Raw genomic sequence first — 6,123 nt, 5'->3', positions numbered from 1 at the left:
GGATGGCCCCTATTTTACAATATGTTTAATTTGAGAAATAAGAAGAACCCAGAATCTGAAGTCTTGCCTCACTGACTCCTCAATGTTAGATGAAAAATTAATTAGTATTTTACTTCTTTTCTTTTTCTCCAAATCCAGTGTCCCTAGGTATAGATTAAGCACTTGGGTCAAGATGGTTTTAAATTTTATGCACATTCTTTAAAGTTGTTTGTATTTTGCATTTTTTATAAATCACATTAACACAAAGTACTTAGACAATTGTTTTAATTTTTCAGTGTTCACTTCTTTAGTGTAGTGCTTTTTTTTGAAACCTGTCATCCTCAAGCTTGATTAAGGATCTGAATGATCTGCAGGGCTTGTTAAAACACAGAAGGAGTGCTGGACCCCACCCCAGATATTCTGATTCAGTAGGTTTCGGGTGGGGCTGAAGGACTGACATCTCCATATTGTGATTGGAAGCTCCCCTGCCTAATATTCCTTATTTTTTTTCATTTCACAGGCAGTAAATTCCGTGTCTCAGTGTAGGGCTGTCCCTCCCCAATCCTTTGATTCTTCACAGGGGTTATGTCACAATAAACTTCTTGTACTCCTAACTCCACCTCAGCAATTGGAGGCCTCAACTGACACGCAAAAGTTCTTCATTTTTCCTCAGAAAGGGGTGCATTATTTTCAGAAAACTCACACAATCTGCAATAAGTTTAATATGGATGCTGCTCTCTGCTCTTTAGAGATTGCAATGTATTTTTACAACACCTGCACCATTCTTTCTTGTTCTCAGCATTTAATGCTCTAATATTGGAAACACATGGGGCTTCTGGACATTCTGGACATTCTCCCTTCTTCAAGTTTAATTGATCATATCACATCTGAACTAAGTTGAACTACATTTGGTCATATCATGGCTTGTCACATGACCATCAGGTATATGTATAGTATGTGTGCATCTCACAGAAACAGAATGTTCCTGGAGTGTGTCTCTCAATGATTCTTCTCCTAAAATTTGATTAAATATGTTCTAAATAGAGGTTTTCAGTTAAATGTACCTAATCCATACATACATTACTGGTCTGTAAAACGTTCTATATCATAAACTTATTTTGTTGAATAGCATGTAAATTATTTCTATGCCCCCAAGCTCACACATTTGATTTTAACATTTAGTTTCTTTTCAACTTAAAGAAAGAATTTCTATTAAAAGAAAGAAATCCAAAGGAGTATCCTAAAGAATGAAATACTATGAGTATAGAGGACTAGATACCTTGAAGGAGTTTCCCTCCACATAACAATATCTTCCATAAAATATAATTTTATTGCATTCTTGAGTTCACATGAAGTAAGCCAAATCTCAAAGGACAGAAGAAGGAAACTGTAAGCGCTAGACAAATTTGGATTCACCCAGTGGTCAAAGGTCAGTACGATCCTCTAATGAAAGGATTTGTCTTTGTGTCACAAATGACTTGAGGGAATGAATCCGGGAGTCACAGATTAGTTGTGAGTCACACAAAAATGTCACTTAGCTTGGTGTCAACGCAGGTGACTGTGAGCCGAAACCAGTGACATTCTTTTCTGGAGGAAAGGATCTAAACTAAAGCCTTACATTCTGTACACATTAAAATCATACAAAAATGAGCTCATAATCAAAGTTCACCAAACAAATAAGGAATACCTGTCATTGTCGATAAGTGTCATCAACACATAAGAAAATTAAAAATAAAACAATAGATTTAAACAGTAAAACCTCAAATATGAGATTTACCAACTTCAAGATATAAAATAACTGTGTATAAACTGTTTATAAAAAATGGAACCAGAAAAATGGGAATAACAAAATCAAACAGGAGACACTAGAAATTATCTGACATATTTGCCAAAGGGCCTTATAGAACTTTAAGAGATGAAAAAGACTTAACTGTTGAGTTTCAAAACTCCACAGATAGGTTCTACAACAGAAGAGAGAATACAAAACTAAATTTTAATTCTGAAGGAAACAGAATGCAGCATAGAAAGACAAGGAAGTAGAAAACATGAAAGATAAGGTAGATATGGAGATGATGAGAGAGAGTAAAGAAAAAGGAGAAATATAATACTGTACAACAAAAACAAGTGAGCCATGAGGGTAAAACTGAATGTTAAAGGGTCTATAAATTTCTCAGGAGATGAGAAATTATATCCACTTCAGGCAATGTAGGCTGGTGGTAAAATAGAAGCAGAGAATATAACTCTGACCCAAATAGAGGAGATACAATAGAATATGCAAAAGAAGTATAAATCAATAAATTTTAAAGGGAAATAACATAATAAATCTTGTGGAAAAAATAGAAGGAAAACATAGATAATAGGGGCAAAACAAGGATATCAATGGTCACAACAAATGTAAATGGAATAAATTCTCTAGTTAAATACAGATTGTTAAATTTGATGGGACAATGACAAACGTAACTGTATCTTGTTTACAAGACTTGTGAAAACTAAAAAACATGGAAAACTAGAAATTCAAAATAGAATAGAACATATAAACATATGCTAGTAAAATACCAATCAAAAATCAACCCAGGGTAGCTATAATAATATGAGATAAAACAGATGAGGAAAAAACCATCATTAGGAAGTAAGTGATTAATTCCCTATGGTATATAAGTTCAACTGATCATGAAGATATAGTCGTTGTTATACTACACACGATGTCATGTGAAGATAATATAGCCTCAACTAGGAAAGGAAGGAGGAGAAGGAAGAGGAGGAGAAGGAGAAGAAGGAGAAGAAGGAGAAGACAAGAAGAAACAAAAGGAGGAGGAGGAGGAGGAAGTACAGGAGAAGGAGGCAGAAGAAGATGAGAGGTAGAAATAATATATCTTCATAGTGAAGAATTTCAACATTCCTCTGAGACAAAGGATAACACATATCTATTAATAGAGTATTTGAAAAACCAATTAGCAAGTTTGATTTAGTGGATACATATCAAACCCTATACCCAACAAGTGAAGAAAACCTATTCTTCAAATGACACGGGGAGCATTAACAAGCAGTGAGCATGAACTAGGGTACTAATCAATCCTCAAATAATAGAACACTTGAAATAAGTACAAGTGACTGCTCTATTTTATTCTTGATGGTCTTACAGATCCCAGGCAATAGAAATGCAAAGAATTTTCTTTGGCTTAGGAGTTATTTGTGTAGAAAGTCTGTAGAAAAGATGAATATAGTATGGGCTATCAGGAATAGGTACTGTTAAAGATGTTAAGGATTAATTTTAATTTAATATCTTTTTAAATAAGAAATGGTACCAAAACCAGACAAAGACAGTACAAAGAAAGAAAATTACAGGCCAATATCGCTGATGACCATTGATGCAAAAATCCTCAACAAAATATTGGCAAACTGAATACAACAATACATTAAAAAGGTTATACACCATGATCAAGTGGGATTTATACCAGGGACGCAGGGATGGTTCAACATCCGCAAATCAATCAACGTGATAAATCACATGAACAAAACAAAGAATAAAAACCACATGATCATCTCAATAGACGCAGAGAAGGCATTTGACAAGATACAACATCCATTTATGATAAAAACTCTCAATAAAATGGGAATAGAAGGAAAGTACCTCAACATAATAAAGGCCATATATGACAAACCCACAGCCAACATCATACTCAACGGGGAAAGACTGAAAGCCATTCCTCTGAGAACAGGAACGAGGCAGGGCTGCCCACGCTCACCACTCCTGTTCAACATAGTACTGGAGGTTTTGGCCAGAGCAATTAGGCAAGAAAAAGGAATAAAAGGAATCCAAATAGGTAACCAGGAAGTGAAACTCTCACTATTTGCAGATGACATGACTCTATATATAGAAAACCCTAAAGAATCTGTTGGAAAACTATTAGAAACAATCAACAACTACAGCAAAGTTGCAGGGTATAAAATCAATCTACAAAAATCAGTTGTATTTCTATATGCTAATAATGAACTAACAGAACGAGAGCTCAAAAAGATAATACCATTTACAATTGCATCAAAAAGAATAAAATACCTAGGAATAAATCTTACCAAGGAGGTGAAGGACCTATACAATGAGAACTACAAGACATTATTGAAGGAAAACCATGATGACATAAAGAAATGGAAAGATATCCCATGCACGTGGATTGGAAGAATAAACCTAGTTAAAATGTCTATATTACCTAAAGCAATCTACAGATTCAATGCAATCCCAATCAGAATCCCAATGACATTCTTCACAGAAATAGAAAAAAGAATACTAAAATTTATATGGGGCAACGAAAGATCCCGAATAGCTAAAGAAATCCTAAAGAAAAAGAATAAAGCAGGAGGCATCACAATTCCTGACTTCAAAACATACTACAAAGCAATAGTAATCAAAACAGCATGGTACTGGTACAAAAACAGGCACACAGATCTATGGAACAGAATTGAAAGCCCAGAAATAAAACCACACATATACAGACAGCTAATTTTTGACAAAGTTGCTAAGAACATGCAATGGAGAAAGGAAAGTCTCTTCAAGAAATGGTGTTGTGAAAACTGGACAGCCACATGCAAAAGAATGAAAGTGGACCATGTGCTGTCGCCATTCACAAAAATTAACTCAAAATGGATCAAAGACCTGAAGGTGAGACCTGAAACTATAAAACTCATAGAAGAAAATACAGGCAACACACTATTTGACATTGGTTTTAAAGGAATCTTTTTGGATGACATGCCTACCCAGACTAGGGAAACTAAAGAAAAAATAAACAAGTGGGACTTTATCAGATTAAAGAACTTTTATAAGACAAATGAAACCAGAATCAAGATGAACAAACAACCAACCAGCTGGGAGAGAATATTTGCAAAACATACATCTGACAAGGGATTGATCTCCATAATATATAAAGAACTCACACAACTGAACAGCAAAAAAACAAACAACCCGATCAAAAAATGGGCAGAGGAAATGAAGAGACACTTCTCCAAGGAAGATATACAGATGGCCAATAGGCACATGAAAAGATGCTCAACATCATTAATCATCAGGGAAATGCAAATCAAAACAACACTAAGATACCACCTTACACCCGTTAGAACGGCTATAATCACCAAGACAAAAAACAACAAATGTTGGAGAGGATGTGCAGAAACAGGAACCCTCATACACAGCTGGTGGGAATGCAAATTGGTGCAGGCTCTATGGAAAACAATATGGAGATTCCTTAAAGAATTAAAAATAGAGATGCCCTATGATCCAGTCATCCCACTACTGGGAATCTATCCAACGCACCTGAAATCAACAATCCAAAGAGGCTTATGCACCCCTATGTTCATTGCAGCATTATTCATCATAGCCAAGAAGTCGAAGCAACCTAAGTGTCCCTCGACTGACGATTGGATTAAGAAAATGTGGTATATATATACAATGGAATACTACTCAGCCATAAAAAAAGACAAAATCGTCCAATTTGCAACAACATGGATGGGCCAGGAGCATATTATGTTAAGTGAAATAAGCCAGAAAGAGAAAGACAAACACTGTGTGATCTCACTCATATGTGGAATATAAACCAACACATGGACAGAGAAAACTGGACTGTGGTTACCAGGGGCAGTGGGGATGGGGGGAGGGGGGTGGGGGGTCAGCACAAGGGGTGAAGGGTGTCATATATATGGTGATGGACAAACAAAAATGTACAACACAAAATTTCACAGTGTTAGAAACCATTAAAACATCAATTAAAAAAAAAGAAATGGATGAGAAGCTTTTTAAACTTTACAATGCTGTCTCTCTTAGATTCCAAAGTGTTTCTAGTCATTTCAGTTCTTCTTGTTTCTTTCAATTTTTCCTGCCTGTTGATGATTCCTCGTTCATTGGATCTCTGAAGTTCACCTTAGTTTCCTGGTTTTTGATGGTGGCAGATGCACAGGTTTGAGGGGGTAGAGGCTTAGGCAATTTGATTGACAGCTTTCTGTTGCACCATTCTCAACCTGCACATGTCATGCGTCTATGCTTGTCACGCACATGTCAGTTGTGATTATTCTTCCTCCCCAGGGCTATCCCCAATCTCATGCTAATATTGTTGCTCTTCTAGGAAGGAATTAATGGTGTGCTCATATAAACAAGCA

The sequence above is a fragment of the Ceratotherium simum genome, unplaced genomic scaffold, assembly GCF_057802395.1.
Source record: "Ceratotherium simum simum isolate JZ-2026a unplaced genomic scaffold, ASM5780239v1 HiC_scaffold_43, whole genome shotgun sequence".
Taxonomy (NCBI): domain Eukaryota; kingdom Metazoa; phylum Chordata; class Mammalia; order Perissodactyla; family Rhinocerotidae; genus Ceratotherium; species Ceratotherium simum.
The sequence above is the reverse complement of the archived record's forward strand: the minus strand, read 5'-3'. Positions refer to the sequence as shown.